Genomic DNA, 17,387 nt, shown 5'->3' with positions numbered 1-17,387 from the left:
TGTAAGTCAGCTATTGTATGAATGACTGGTTGCATAAAATACATTTTAAATGGCTAGGAGACAGATAAGGAGACTCTTGCTGTAATCAAAGGGGAAGGCACCACTGAAGGCCCCAGTATTCAGTCAGGCAGCTTGAAGCAGATGTGTCACCATCCAGGCCCTTGTCGCAGCATGCAGTGGTCTGATAGGGAGATGACAATACATACATGATGTCCCTCTCATCACCAAAGCCATGTTAGCGTTTACTGCACATGTTGCTGAACAACAATTGTTATTATCATTGATATTTACGGGCAATTCACATTCAATATATATGGTCCTGTGGTGATGTGGCATCCATGCTGTGTCCTAGGGATCTTACCCCATCTCCACCTGAAATGCAATGACAAAACATGAACAACAACAAGCTAAGTCTGTCAGTAATTTGGCTAACTAGCCCAATTAAAACACAGCACATTCTTACTCAGACAAATTATACCAAAAACAATGCAGCCTATTTGCCAACTTTTTCAATCAATAAACAGGCAGTGGAACGAATTAGTTTGACAAGAAGTGCAAATATATACTTTTCATTTTTTAGAAACCTAACATTATTAGCTACAGTGATGGTGGGAGTCCCCCAGCAGTTTAAATGATTCTAGCGTTAGTTAGCTACATGTTGTTGACAACTGGCGAATGGCATTTAAAATCAACTTGATCAATCAGATGGTTAACTAGTATATCCATGTGTTTCCCCCTCGCATCTAAAGCTGCCAGATGATAGTAAGGATGCAGGTCAGATGCCAGCTCTCTAAAGTGGGTGGGTATAATTTGTGGAAAGTTTCAACAGGAATCTGTTCCAAAAACCTCGTAAAGTACAAGGTTGCCAACAAAGTAATATGATCAAATCACCTCGATCACCAGCTGCCGAATAGGCTTCAACTCACCATGGGACTGATTCTTAATGTTTTATCGATACCAGAGTAGGGACAGTCATCTATGGGAATAAACGCGGTGCGTAAATAGTCCACTCCCTACCCGGTATTTTATTCTGCCGCTATACAACTTTGTTTGCGTTGTTTGTTGGCAACCTTGTTATTTACGAGATTGTTGAAACTTTTGAAACTTTCCACAATTTATACCCACCCCGCTAAACTGTCTCGTTTATATTTCACATGTTAAACTAACTACTGTCATGCCTTTTCACAACAACAACAAATATGTATAAATACACAAATAACTTCAGGCCGAATAACGTTAGTTTGTAGAAATTACTTATCTTCAAAGCTACTTCCTGAGATTGTATTGTTGGGCCAATCCAGCCAATGGTTGCAGCAACAGGCAGCAGTGGTTTGGACTGATTGGTCAGGACTAAAAGGTCATGCCCCCAATGCGCAAACCATTTTCTTTTGCCTGCAAATCTCTTTCTACAAATGTACAAAACTTGTGAATCTTTGTTTATGAATCTTTTGTACTGTGACAACAGTGACGGAACTCCCAGCGCAGATTAACAATCTGCAGGTGTGTTTTGATTCACAGCAGAATAGTGATAGTCGTAAATGGACCTGTAATAACTCAGAAAATAAATTATGCTTAAAAATCCTATTGAATGTATTCAAATGTCAAGTTACAAGTTTGTGACGGTTGTAAAAATGATCACAAAACATGAAACAAGGTTGCAAAATTAAATGACACATTTGGGGCTCATACTTGCACCCACAAATCTCAGTGGGAAACCACACAATTGAAATTACACACTCATAAGGTTCTGGGTCCATGTGTTTATGGATAATTCCTATTTCCTTTCATCTGACTGCAGGATTATTTTCCTCCTGCAACAAAAGGAGTCAAATTAAGATCCAACATCTGTGAATGGCCATGGCCACGAGCCCCAGCCCCGACCCCCCCGATCCCGACCCCAGCCCCGACCCCGACCCGACCCAAGCCCCGACCCCAGCCCCGACCCCGACCCCAGCCCCGACCCCGACCCCAGCCCCGACCCCGACCCCGACCTAAGACCATGGCTAAGTCAGGGGAAGTTGTACCATTATGTTCATGATTACTGTTGTTACATAGTAGCTGTTTTAGATTGTTACATAGTAGCTGTTTTAGATTGTTACATAGTGGCTGTTTTAGATTGTTACATAGTAGCTGTTTTAGATTGTTACATAGTGGCTGTTTTAGATTGTTACATAGTGGCTGTTTTAGATTGATATTTTAGATTGTTACATAGTGGCTGTTTTAGATTGTTACATAGTAGCTGTTTTAGATTGTTACATAGTAGCTGTTTTAGATTGTTACATAGTGGCTGTTTTAGATTGATATTTTAGATTGTTACATAGTAGCTGTTTTAGATTGATATTTTAGATTGTTACATAGTGGCTGTTTTAGATTGTTACATAGTGGCTGTTTTAGATTGTTACATAGTGGCTGTTTTAGATTGTTACATAGTAGCTGTTTTAGATTGATAATTTAGATTGTTACATAGTAGCTGTTTTAGATTGTTACATAGTAGCTGTTTTAGATTGTTACATAGTGGCTGTTTTAGATTGTTACATAGTAGCTGTTTTAGATTGTTACATAGTAGCTGTTTTAGATTGTTACATAGTAGCTGTTTTAGATTGTTACATAGTGGCTGTTTTAGATTGTTACATAGTAGCTGTTTTAGATTGTTACATAGTAGCTGTTTTAGATTGTTACATAGTAGCTGTTTTAGATTGTTACATAGTGGCTGTTTTAGATTGATATTTTAGATTGTTACATAGTAGCTGTTTTAGATTGATATTTTAGATTGTTACATAGTAGCTGTTTTAGATTGTTACATAGTGGCTGTTTTAGATTGATATTTTAGATTGTTACATAGTGGCTGTTTTAGATTGATATTTTAGATTGTTACATAGTAGCTGTTTTAGATTGACAACATAGTAGCTGTTTTAGATTGATATTTTAGATTGTTACATAGTAGCTGTTTTAGATTGATATTTTAGATTGTTACATAGTAGCTGTTTTAGATTGTTACATAGTGGCTGTTTTAGATTGTTACATAGTGGCTGTTTTAGATTGTTACATAGTGGCTGTTTTAGATTGTTACATAGTGGCTGTTTTAGATTGTTACATAGTAGCTGTTTTAGATTGTTACATAGTAGCTGTTTTAGATTGTTACATAGTGGCTGTTTTAGATTGTTACATAGTGGCTGTTTTAGATTGTTACATAGTGGCTGTTTTAGATTGTTACATAGTAGCTGTTTTAGATTGATATTTTAGATTGTTACATAGTGGCTGTTTTAGATTGTTACATAGTAGCTGTTTTAGATTGATACATAGTGGCTGTTTTAGATTGATACATAGTAGCTGTTTTAGATTGTTACATAGTAGCTGTTTTAGATTGATACATAGTAGCTGTTTTAGATTGTTACATAGTAGCTGTTTTAGATTGACAACATAGTATCTGTTTTAGATTGTTACATAGTATCTGTTTTAGATTGTTACATAGTGGCTGTTTTAGATTGTTACATAGTGGCTGTTTTAGATTGTTACATAGTGGCTGTTTTAGATTGTTACATAGTAGCTGTTTTAGATTGATATTTTAGATTGTTACATAGTGGCTGTTTTAGATTGTTACATAGTAGCTGTTTTAGATTGATACATAGTGGCTGTTTTAGATTGACAACATAGTAGCTGTTTTAGATTGTTACATAGTAGCTGTTTTAGATTGATATTTTAGATTGTTACATAGTGGCTGTTTTAGATTGATATTTTAGATTGTTACATAGTGGCTGTTTTAGATTGTTACATAGTAGCTGTTTTAGATTGTTACATAGTAGCTGTTTTAGATTGACAACATAGTATCTGTTTTAGATTGTTACATAGTATCTGTTTTAGATTGTTACATAGTGGCTGTTTTAGATTGTTACATAGTGGCTGTTTTAGATTGTTACATAGTGGCTGTTTTAGATTGTTACATAGTAGCTGTTTTAGATTGATATTTTAGATTGTTACATAGTGGCTGTTTTAGATTGTTACATAGTAGCTGTTTTAGATTGATACATAGTGGCTGTTTTAGATTGACAACATAGTAGCTGTTTTAGATTGTTACATAGTAGCTGTTTTAGATTGATATTTTAGATTGTTACATAGTGGCTGTTTTAGATTGATATTTTAGATTGTTACATAGTGGCTGTTTTAGATTGACAACATAGTAGCTGTTTTAGATTGTTACATAGTAGCTGTTTTAGATTGATATTTTAGATTGTTACATAGTAGCTGTTTTAGATTGTTACATAGTAGCTGTTTTAGATTGTTACATAGTGGCTGTTTTAGATTGTTACATAGTGGCTGTTTTAGATTGATACATAGTGGCTGTTTTAGATTGATACATAGTGGCTGTTTTAGATTGATAACATAGTGGCTGTTTTAGATTGTTACATAGTGGCTGTTTTAGATTGTTACATAGTGGCTGTTTTAGATTGTTACATAGTGGCTGTTTTAGATTGTTACATAGTAGCTGTTTTAGATTGATACATAGTGGCTGTTTTAGATTGATAACATAGTGGCTGTTTTAGATTGTTACATAGTGGCTGTTTTAGATTGTTACATAGTGGCTGTTTTAGATTGTTACATAGTGGCTGTTTTAGATTGATACATAGTGGCTGTTTTAGATTGTTACATAGTGGCTGTTTTAGATTGATACATAGTGGCTGTTTTAGATTGTTACATAGTGGCTGTTTTAGATTGCTACATAGTGGCTGTTTTAGATTGTTACATAGTAGCTGTTTTAGATTGTTACATAGTAGCTGTTTTAGATTGTTACATAGTAGCTGTTTTAGATTGATACATAGTAGCTGTTTTAGATTGTTACATAGTGGCTGTTTTAGATTGTTACATAGTAGCTGTTTTAGATTGTTACATAGTAGCTGTTTTAGATTGTTACATAGTAGCTGTTTTAGATTGTTACATAGTGGCTGTTTTAGATTGTTACATAGTGGCTGTTTTAGATTGTTACATAGTGGCTGTTTTAGATTGTTACATAGTGGCTGTTTTAGATTGTTACATAGTGGCTGTTTTAGATTGTTACATAGTAGCTGTTTTAGATTGTTACATAGTGGCTGTTTTAGATTGTTACATAGTGGCTGTTTTAGATTGTTACATAGTGGCTGTTTTAGATTGATATTTTAGATTGTTACATAGTAGCTGTTTTAGATTGTTACATAGTAGCTGTTTTAGATTGATACATAGTAGCTGTTTTAGATTGTTACATAGTGGCTGTTTTAGATTGTTACATAGTGGCTGTTTTAGATTGTTACATAGTGGCTGTTTTAGATTGTTACATAGTGGCTGTTTTAGATTGATATTTTAGATTGTTACATAGTGGCTGTTTTAGATTGTTACATAGTGGCTGTTTTAGATTGTTACATAGTGGCTGTTTTAGATTGTTACATAGTAGCTGTTTTAGATTGATATTTTAGATTGTTACATAGTGGCTGTTTTAGATTGTTACATAGTGGCTGTTTTAGATTGTTACATAGTAGCTGTTTTAGATTGTTACATAGTGGCTGTTTTAGATTGTTACATAGTAGCTGTTTTAGATTGATACATAGTAGCTGTTTTAGATTGTTACATAGTGGCTGTTTTAGATTGTTACATAGTGGCTGTTTTAGATTGTTACATAGTGGCTGTTTTAGATTGTTACATAGTGGCTGTTTTAGATTGTTACATAGTGGCTGTTTTAGATTGATATTTTAGATTGTTACATAGTGGCTGTTTTAGATTGTTACATAGTGGCTGTTTTAGATTGTTACATAGTGGCTGTTTTAAATTGTTACATAGTGGCTGTTTTAGATTGTTACATAGTAGCTGTTTTAGATTGATATTTTAGATTGACAACATAGTAGCTGTTTTAGATTGATATTTTAGATTGTTACATAGTGGCTGTTTTAGATTGTTACATAGTGCTGTTTTAGATTGTTACATAGTGGCTGTTTTAGATTGTTACATAGTGGCTGTTTTAGATTGTTACATAGTAGCTGTTTTTAGATTGATATTTTAGATTGTTACATAGTGGCTGTTTTAGATTGTTACATAGTGGCTGTTTTAGATTGTTACATAGTAGCTGTTTTAGATTGTTACATAGTGGCTGTTTTAGATTGATACATAGTGTCTGTTTTAGATTGTTACATAGTAGCTGTTTTAGATTGATATTTTAGATTGTTACATAGTGGCTGTTTTAGATTGACAACATAGTAGCTGTTTTAGATTGATACATAGTGGCTGTTTTAGATTGTTACATAGTGGCTGTTTTAGATTGTTACATAGTGGCTGTTTTAGATTGTTACATAGTGGCTGTTTTAGATTGTTACATAGTGGCTGTTTTAGATTGATATTTTAGATTGTTACATAGTGGCTGTTTTAGATTGACAACATAGTAGCTGTTTTAGATTGATACATAGTGGCTGTTTTAGATTGTTACATAGTGGCTGTTTTAGATTGTTACATAGTGGCTGTTTTAGATTGTTACATAGTGGCTGTTTTAGATTGTTACATAGTGGCTGTTTTAGATTGTTACATAGTGGCTGTTTTAGATTGTTACATAGTAGCTGTTTTAGATTGTTACATAGTGGCTGTTTTAGATTGTTACATAGTGGCTGTTTTAGATTGATACATAGTGGCTGTTTTAGATTGATACATAGTGGCTGTTTTAGATTGTTACATAGTAGCTGTTTTAGATTGATACATAGTGGCTGTTTTAGATTGTTACATAGTGGCTGTTTTAGATTGTTACATAGTGGCTGTTTTAGATTGATATTTTAGATTGTTACATAGTGGCTGTTTTAGATTGTTACATAGTAGCTGTTTTAGATTGTTACATAGTGGCTGTTTTAGATTGATACATAGTAGCTGTTTTAGATTGTTTACATAGTAGCTGTTTTAGATTGTTACATAGTGGCTGTTTTAGATTGATATTTAGATTGTTACATAGTAGCTGTTTTAGATTGATATTTTAGATTGTTACATAGTGGCTGTTTTAGATTGTTACATAGTAGCTGTTTTAGATTGATATTTAGATTGTTACATAGTGGCTGTTTTAGATTGATATTTTAGATTGTTACATAGTGGCTGTTTTAGATTGTTACATAGTAGCTGTTTTAGATTGTTACATAGTGGCTGTTTTAGATTGTTACATAGTGGCTGTTTTAGATTGTTACATAGTGGCTGTTTTAGATTGATATTTAGATTGTTACATAGTGGCTGTTTTAGATTGTTACATAGTGGCTGTTTTAGATTGTTACATAGTGGCTGTTTTAGATTGATACATAGTGGCTGTTTTAGATTGTTACATAGTAGCTGTTTTAGATTGTTACATAGTGGCTGTTTTAGATTGTTACATAGTGGCTGTTTTAGATTGTTACATAGTGGCTGTTTTAGATTGTTACATAGTAGCTGTTTTAGATTGTTACATAGTAGCTGTTTTAGATTGTTACATAGTAGCTGTTTTAGATTGTTACATAGTGGCTGTTTTAGATTGTTACATAGTAGCTGTTTTAGATTGTTACATAGTGGCTGTTTTAGATTGTTACATAGTAGCTGTTTTAGATTGATACATAGTAGCTGTTTTAGATTGTTACATAGTGGCTGTTTTAGATTGTTACATAGTGGCTGTTTTAGATTGTTACATAGTGGCTGTTTTAGATTGTTACATAGTGGCTGTTTTAGATTGTTACATAGTGGCTGTTTTAGATTGATATTTTAGATTGTTACATAGTGGCTGTTTTAGATTGTTACATAGTGGCTGTTTTAGATTGTTACATAGTGGCTGTTTTAAATTGTTACATAGTGGCTGTTTTAGATTGTTACATAGTAGCTGTTTTAGATTGATATTTTAGATTGACAACATAGTAGCTGTTTTAGATTGATATTTTAGATTGTTACATAGTGGCTGTTTTAGATTGTTACATAGTGGCTGTTTTAGATTGTTACATAGTGGCTGTTTTAGATTGTTACATAGTGGCTGTTTTAGATTGTTACATAGTAGCTGTTTTAGATTGATATTTTAGATTGTTACATAGTGGCTGTTTTAGATTGTTACATAGTGGCTGTTTTAGATTGTTACATAGTAGCTGTTTTAGATTGTTACATAGTGGCTGTTTTAGATTGATACATAGTGTCTGTTTTAGATTGTTACATAGTAGCTGTTTTAGATTGATATTTTAGATTGTTACATAGTGGCTGTTTTAGATTGACAACATAGTAGCTGTTTTAGATTGATACATAGTGGCTGTTTTAGATTGTTACATAGTGGCTGTTTTAGATTGTTACATAGTGGCTGTTTTAGATTGTTACATAGTGGCTGTTTTAGATTGTTACATAGTGGCTGTTTTAGATTGATATTTTAGATTGTTACATAGTGGCTGTTTTAGATTGACAACATAGTAGCTGTTTTAGATTGATACATAGTGGCTGTTTTAGATTGTTACATAGTGGCTGTTTTAGATTGTTACATAGTGGCTGTTTTAGATTGTTACATAGTGGCTGTTTTAGATTGTTACATAGTGGCTGTTTTAGATTGTTACATAGTGGCTGTTTTAGATTGTTACATAGTAGCTGTTTTAGATTGTTACATAGTGGCTGTTTAGATTGTTACATAGTGGCTGTTTTAGATTGATACATAGTGGCTGTTTTAGATTGATACATAGTGGCTGTTTTAGATTGTTACATAGTAGCTGTTTTAGATTGATACATAGTGGCTGTTTTAGATTGTTACATAGTGGCTGTTTTAGATTGTTACATAGTGGCTGTTTTAGATTGATATTTTAGATTGTTACATAGTGGCTGTTTTAGATTGTTACATAGTAGCTGTTTTAGATTGTTACATAGTGGCTGTTTTAGATTGATACATAGTAGCTGTTTTAGATTGTTACATAGTAGCTGTTTTAGATTGTTACATAGTGGCTGTTTTAGATTGATATTTTAGATTGTTACATAGTAGCTGTTTTAGATTGATATTTTAGATTGTTACATAGTGGCTGTTTTAGATTGTTACATAGTAGCTGTTTTAGATTGATATTTTAGATTGTTACATAGTGGCTGTTTTAGATTGATATTTTAGATTGTTACATAGTGGCTGTTTTAGATTGTTACATAGTAGCTGTTTTAGATTGTTACATAGTGGCTGTTTTAGATTGTTACATAGTGGCTGTTTTAGATTGTTACATAGTGGCTGTTTTAGATTGATATTTTAGATTGTTACATAGTGGCTGTTTTAGATTGTTACATAGTGGCTGTTTTAGATTGTTACATAGTGGCTGTTTTAGATTGATACATAGTGGCTGTTTTAGATTGTTACATAGTAGCTGTTTTAGATTGTTACATAGTGGCTGTTTTAGATTGTTACATAGTGGCTGTTTTAGATTGTTACATAGTGGCTGTTTTAGATTGTTACATAGTAGCTGTTTTAGATTGTTACATAGTAGCTGTTTTAGATTGTTACATAGTAGCTGTTTTAGATTGTTACATAGTGGCTGTTTTAGATTGATATTTTAGATTGTTACATAGTGGCTGTTTTAGATTGACAACATAGTAGCTGTTTTAGATTGATACATAGTGGCTGTTTTAGATTGTTACATAGTGGCTGTTTTAGATTGTTACATAGTGGCTGTTTTAGATTGTTACATAGTGGCTGTTTTAGATTGTTACATAGTGGCTGTTTTAGATTGATATTTTAGATTGTTACATAGTAGCTGTTTTAGATTGTTACATAGTGGCTGTTTTAGATTGTTACATAGTGGCTGTTTTAGATTGTTACATAGTGGCTGTTTTTAGATTGTTACATAGTGGCTGTTTTAGATTGTTACATAGTGGCTGTTTTAGATTGATATTTTAGATTGTTACATAGTGGCTGTTTTAGATTGTTACATAGTGGCTGTTTTAGATTGTTACATAGTGGCTGTTTTAGATTGTTACATAGTAGCTGTTTTAGATTGATATTTTAGATTGTTACATAGTGGCTGTTTTAGATTGTTACATAGTGGCTGTTTTAGATTGTTACATAGTAGCTGTTTTAGATTGATACATAGTAGCTGTTTTAGATTGTTACATAGTGGCTGTTTTAGATTGTTACATAGTGGCTGTTTTAGATTGTTACATAGTGGCTGTTTTAGATTGTTACATAGTGGCTGTTTTAGATTGTTACATAGTGGCTGTTTTAGATTGATATTTTAGATTGTTACATAGTGGCTGTTTTAGATTGTTACATAGTGGCTGTTTTAGATTGTTACATAGTGGCTGTTTTAGATTGTTACATAGTAGCTGTTTTAGATTGATATTTTAGATTGTTACATAGTGGCTGTTTTAGATTGTTACATAGTGGCTGTTTTAGATTGTTACATAGTAGCTGTTTTAGATTGTTACATAGTGGCTGTTTTAGATTGTTACATAGTAGCTGTTTTAGATTGATACATAGTAGCTGTTTTAGATTGTTACATAGTGGCTGTTTTAGATTGTTACATAGTGGCTGTTTTAGATTGTTACATAGTGGCTGTTTTAGATTGTTACATAGTGGCTGTTTTAGATTGTTACATAGTGGCTGTTTTAGATTGATATTTTAGATTGTTACATAGTGGCTGTTTTAGATTGTTACATAGTGGCTGTTTTAGATTGTTACATAGTGGCTGTTTTAGATTGTTACATAGTGGCTGTTTTAGATTGTTACATAGTAGCTGTTTTAGATTGATATTTTAGATTGTTACATAGTGGCTGTTTTAGATTGTTACATAGTGGCTGTTTTAGATTGTTACATAGTAGCTGTTTTAGATTGTTACATAGTAGCTGTTTTAGATTGTTACATAGTGGCTGTTTTAGATTGATACATAGTGTCTGTTTTAGATTGTTACATAGTAGCTGTTTTAGATTGATATTTTAGATTGTTACATAGTGGCTGTTTTAGATTGACAACATAGTAGCTGTTTTAGATTGATACATAGTGGCTGTTTTAGATTGTTACATAGTGGCTGTTTTAGATTGTTACATAGTGGCTGTTTTAGATTGTTACATAGTGGCTGTTTTAGATTGCTACATAGTGGCTGTTTTAGATTGATATTTTAGATTGTTACATAGTGGCTGTTTTAGATTGACAACATAGTAGCTGTTTTAGATTGATACATAGTGGCTGTTTTAGATTGTTACATAGTGGCTGTTTTAGATTGTTACATAGTGGCTGTTTTAGATTGTTACATAGTGGCTGTTTTAGATTGTTACATAGTGGCTGTTTTAGATTGTTACATAGTGGCTGTTTTAGATTGTTACATAGTAAGCTGTTTTAGATTGTTACATAGTGGCTGTTTTAGATTGTTACATAGTGGCTGTTTTAGATTGATACATAGTGGCTGTTTTAGATTGATACATAGTGGCTGTTTTAGATTGTTACATAGTAGCTGTTTTAGATTGATACATAGTGGCTGTTTTAGATTGTTACATAGTGGCTGTTTTAGATTGTTACATAGTGGCTGTTTTAGATTGATATTTTAGATTGTTACATAGTGGCTGTTTTAGATTGTTACATAGTAGCTGTTTTAGATTGTTACATAGTGGCTGTTTTAGATTGATACATAGTAGCTGTTTTAGATTGTTACATAGTAGCTGTTTTAGATTGTTACATAGTGGCTGTTTTAGATTGATATTTTAGATTGTTACATAGTAGCTGTTTTAGATTGATATTTTAGATTGTTACATAGTGGCTGTTTTAGATTGTTACATAGTAGCTGTTTTAGATTGATATTTTAGATTGTTACATAGTGGCTGTTTTAGATTGATATTTTAGATTGTTACATAGTGGCTGTTTTAGATTGTTACATAGTAGCTGTTTTAGATTGTTACATAGTGGCTGTTTTAGATTGATACATAGTAGCTGTTTTAGATTGATATTTTAGATTGTTACATAGTGGCTGTTTTAGATTGATATTTTAGATTGTTACATAGTAGCTGTTTTAGATTGACAACATAGTAGCTGTTTTAGATTGATATTTTAGATTGTTACATAGTGGCTGTTTTAGATTGATATTTTAGATTGTTACATAGTGGCTGTTTAGATTGTTACATAGTGGCTGTTTTAGATTGTTACATAGTGGCTGTTTTAGATTGTTACATAGTGGCTGTTTTAGATTGTTACATAGTGCTGTTTTAGATTGATATTTTAGATTGTTACATAGTGGCTGTTTTAGATTGTTACATAGTGGCTGTTTTAGATTGTTACATAGTGGCTGTTTTAGATTGATACATAGTGGCTGTTTTAGATTGTTACATAGTAGCTGTTTTAGATTGTTACATAGTGGCTGTTTTAGATTGTTACATAGTGGCTGTTTTAGATTGTTACATAGTGGCTGTTTTAGATTGTTACATAGTAGCTGTTTTAGATTGTTACATAGTAGCTGTTTTAGATTGTTACATAGTAGCTGTTTTAGATTGTTACATAGTGGCTGTTTTAGATTGATATTTTAGATTGTTACATAGTGGCTGTTTTAGATTGACAACATAGTAGCTGTTTTAGATTGTTACATAGTGGCTGTTTTAGATTGATATTTTAGATTGTTACATAGTAGCTGTTTTAGATTGTTACATAGTGGCTGTTTTAGATTGATATATAGTGGCTGTTTTAGATTGTTACATAGTGGCTGTTTTAGATTGTTACATAGTAGCTGTTTTAGATTGTTACATAGTGGCTGTTTTAGATTGTTACATAGTAGCTGTTTTAGATTGTTACATAGTGGCTGTTTTAGATTGTTACATAGTGGCTGTTTTAGATTGTTACATAGTGGCTGTTTTAGATTGATACATAGTGGCTGTTTTAGATTGTTACATAGTGGCTGTTTAGATTGTTACATAGTGGCTGTTTTAGATTGATATTTTAGATTGTTACATAGTAGCTGTTTTAGATTGATACATAGTAGCTGTTTTAGATTGTTACATAGTAGCTGTTTTAGATTGATACATAGTGGCTATTTTAGATTGTTACATAGTAGCTGTTTTAGATTGATACATAGTGGCTGTTTTAGATTGTTACATAGTAGCTGTTTTAGATTGTTACATAGTAGCTGTTTTAGATTGTTACATAGTGGCTGTTTTAGATTGTTACATAGTAGCTGTTTTAGATTGATACATAGTAGCTGTTTTAGATTGTTACATAGTAGCTGTTTTAGATTGTTACATAGTGGCTGTTTTAGATTGTTACATAGTAGCTGTTTAGATTGTTACATAGTAGCTGTTTTAGATTGATATTTTAGATTGATAACATAGTGGCTGTTTTAGATTGTTACATAGTGGCTGTTTTAGATTGTTACATAGTGGCTGTTTTAGATTGTCACATAGTGGCTGTTTTAGATTGTTACATAGTGGCTGTTTTAGATTGATACATAGTGGCTGTTTTAGATTGTTACATAGTGGCTGTTTTAGATTGTTACATAGTGGCTGTTTTAGATTGTTACATAGTGGCGTTTTAGATTGATATTTTAGATTGTTACATAGTGGCTGTTTTAGATTGTTACATAGTGGCTGTTTTAGATTGTTACATAGTGGCTGTTTTAGATTGTTACATAGTGCTGTTTTAGATTGATACATAGTGGTGTTTAGATTGTTACATAGTGGCTGTTTTAGATTGTTACATAGTGGCTGTTTTAGATTGTTACATAGTGGCTGTTTTAGATTGATATTTAGATTGTTACATAGTGGCTGTTTTAGATTGATAACATAGTGGCTGTTTAGATTGTTACATAGTAGCTGTTTTAGATTGTTACATAGTGGCTGTTTTAGATTGTTACATAGTAGCTGTTTTAGATTGTTACATAGTGGCTGTTTTAGATTGTTACATAGTGGCTGTTTTAGATTGATATTTTAGATTGTTACATAGTGGCTGTTTTAGATTGAATTTTAGATTGTTACATAGTGGCTGTTTTAGATTGTTACATAGTAGCTGTTTTAGATTGTTACATAGTGCTGTTTTAGATTGTGTACATAGTGGCTGTTTTAGATTGTTACATAGTGGCTGTTTTAGATTGTTACATAGTGGCTGTTTTAGATTGATATTTTTAGATTGTTACATAGTGGCTGTTTTAGATTGTTACATAGTGGCTGTTTTAGATTTGTTACATAGTGGCTGTTTTAGATTGTTACATAGTGGCTGTTTTAGATTGATACATAGTGGCTGTTTTAGATTGTTACATAGTGGCTGTTTTAGATTGTTACATAGTGGCTGTTTTAGATTGATATTTTAGATTGTTACATAGTGGCTGTTTTTAGATGATAACATAGTGGCTGTTTTAGATTGTTACATAGTAGCTGTTTTAGATTGTTACATAGTGGCTGTTTTAGATTGTTACATAGTAGCTGTTTTAGATTGTTACATAGTGGCTGTTTTAGATTGTTACATAGTGGCTGTTTTAGATTGATATTTTAGATTGTTACATAGTGGCTGTTTTAGATTGATATTTTAGATTGTTACATAGTGGCTGTTTAGATTGTTACATAGTAGCTGTTTTAGATTGATACATAGTGGCTGTTTTAGATTGTTACATAGTGGCTGTTTTAGATTGTTACATAGTGGCTGTTTTAGATTGATATTTTAGATTGTTACATAGTGGCTGTTTTAGATTGATAACATAGTGGCTGTTTTAGATTGTTACATAGTAGCTGTTTTAGATGTTACATAGTGGCTGTTTTAGATTGTTACATAGTAGCTGTTTTTAGATTGTTACATAGTGGCTGTTTTAGATTGTTACATAGTGGCTGTTTTAGATTGATTATTTTAGATTGTTACATAGTGGCTTGTTTTAGATTGATATTTTAGATTGTTACATAGTGGCTGTTTTAGATTGTTACATAGTAGCTGTTTTAGATTGTTACATAGTGGCTGTTTTAGATTGTTACATAGTGGCTGTTTTAGATTGTTACATAGTGGCTGTTTTAGATTGTTACATAGTGGCTGTTTTAGATTGATATTTTAGATTGTTACATAGTAGCTGTTTTAGATTGTTACATAGTAGCTGTTTTAGATTGTTACATAGTGGCTGTTTTAGATTGATACATAGTAGCTGTTTTAGATTGATATTTTAGATTGTTACATAGTGGCTGTTTTAGATTGATATTTTAGATTGTTACATAGTAGCTGTTTTAGATTGTTACATAGTAGCTGTTTTAGATTGTTACATAGTGGCTGTTTTAGATTGTTACATAGTGGCTGTTTAGATTGTTACATAGTAGCTGTTTTAGATTGATATTTTAGATTGTTACATAGTGGCTGTTTTAGATCGATATTTTAGATTGTTACATAGTGGCTGTTTTAGATTGTTACATAGTGGCTGTTTTAGATTGTTACATAGTGGCTGTTTTAGATTGTTACATAGTGGCTGTTTTAGATTGTTACATAGTGGCTGTTTTAGATTGTTACATAGTGGCTGTTTTAGATTGTTACATAGTGGCTGTTTTAGATTGTTACATAGTGGCTGTTTTAGATCGATATTTTAGATTGTTACATAGTGGCTGTTTAGATCGATATTTTAGATTGTTACATAGTGGCTGTTTTAGATTGTTACATAGTGGCTGTTTTAGATTGTTACATAGTAGCTGTTTTAGATTGTTACATAGTAGCTGTTTTAGATTGATGTTTTAGATTGTTACATAGTAGCTGTTTTAGATTGATATTTTAGATTGTTACATAGTGGCTGTTTTAGATTGTTACATAGTAGCTGTTTTAGATTGTTACATAGTGGCTGTTTTAGATTGTTACATAGTGGCTGTTTTAGATTGATACATAGTGGCTGTTTTAGATTGTTACATAGTGGCTGTTTTAGATTGATACATAGTGGCTGTTTTAGATTGTTACATAGTGGCTGTTTTAGATTGTTACATAGTAGCTGTTTTAGATTGTTATTTTAGATTGTTACATAGTGGCTGTTTTAGATTGTTACATAGTGACTGTTTTAGATTGATACATAGTGGCTGTTTTAGATTGTTACATAGTGGCTGTTTTTAGATTGTTACATAGTGGCTGTTTTTAGATTGTTACATAGTGGCTGTTTTAGATTGACAACATAGTGGCTGCTTTAGATTGTTACATAGTGGCTGTTTTAGATTGTTACCATAGTGGCTGTTTTAGATTGACAACATAGTGGCTGTTTTAGATTGACAAACATAGTGGCTGTTTTAGATTGTTACATAGTGGCTGTTTAGATTGTTACATAGTAGCTGTTTTAGATTGTTACATAGTAGCTGTTTAGATTGATACATAGTAGCTGTTTTAGATTGATATTTTAGATTGTTACATAGTAGCTGTTTAAGATTGATAACATAGTGGCTGTTTTAGATTGTTACATAGTGGCTGTTTTAGATTGTTACATAGTGGCTGTTTTAGATTGTTACATAGTAGCTGTTTTAGATTGATACATAGTGGCTGTTTTAGATTGATATTTTAGATTGTTACATAGTAGCTGTTTTAGATTGTTACATAGTAGCTGTTTTAGATTGTTACATAGTGGCTGTTTTAGATTGTTACATAGTGGCTGTTTTAGATTGATACATAGTGGCTGTTTTAGATTGTTACATAGTGGCTGTTTTAGATTGATACATAGTGGCTGTTTTAGATTGTTACATAGTGGCTGTTTTAGATTGTTACATAGTGGCTGTTTTAGATTGTTACATAGTGGCTGTTTTAGATTGATATTTTAGATTGTTACATAGTGGCTGTTTTAGATTGATATTTTAGATTGTTACATAGTGCTGTTTTAGATTGATACATAGTGGCTGTTTTAGATTGTTACATAGTAGCTGTTTTTAGATTGTTACATAGTAGCTGTTTTAGATTGATATTTAGATTGATACATAGTACGCTGTTTTAGATTGATACATAGTGGCTGTTTTAGATTGTTACATAGTAGCTGTTTTAGATTGATACATAGTAGCTGTTTTAGATTGTTACATAGTAGCTGTTTTAGATTGTTACATAGTAGCTGTTTTAGATTGTTACATAGTGGCTGTTTTAGATTGTTACATAGTAGCTGTTTTAGATTGTTACATTGTAGCATGTTTTAGATTGTTACATAGTAGCTGTTTTAGATTGATATTTAGATTGATACATAGTGGCTGTTTTAGATTGTTACATAGTGGCTGTTTTAGATTGTACATAGTGGCTGTTTTAGATTGTTACATAGTGGCTGTTTTAGATTGATATTTAGATTGATACATAGTGGCTGTTTTAGATTGATAACATAGTAGCTGTTTTAGATTGTTACATAGTAGCTGTTTTAGATTGTTACATAGTAGCTGTTTTAGATTGTTACATAGTAGCTGTTTTAGATTGTTACATAGTGGCTGTTTTAGATTGTTACATAGTGGCTGTTTTAGATTGTTACATAGTAGCTGTTTTAGAT

The 17,387-nt window shown here is 32.0% G+C and overlaps 1 long non-coding RNA gene across 1 annotated transcript; it reads right to left on the bottom strand.

Annotated features, from left to right (window-relative positions):
- LOC116375322 (uncharacterized) lies at window positions 1-1,500 on the bottom strand. The gene is made up of 2 exons (XR_004211081.1): window positions 292-1,500; window positions 1-181 (listed from the first exon to the last, which is right to left on the bottom strand). It is a non-coding gene; the product is annotated as an uncharacterized LOC116375322 (long non-coding RNA).
- Window positions 1,501-17,387: the final 15,887 nt, after the last annotated feature.

Source organism: Oncorhynchus kisutch, linkage group LG9, assembly GCF_002021735.2.
Source record: "Oncorhynchus kisutch isolate 150728-3 linkage group LG9, Okis_V2, whole genome shotgun sequence".
In the NCBI taxonomy this organism is placed as follows: Eukaryota; Metazoa; Chordata; class Actinopteri; order Salmoniformes; family Salmonidae; genus Oncorhynchus; species Oncorhynchus kisutch.
Note: the sequence above shows the minus strand (reverse complement) of the source record. Positions and strands in the feature narration are given on the sequence as shown.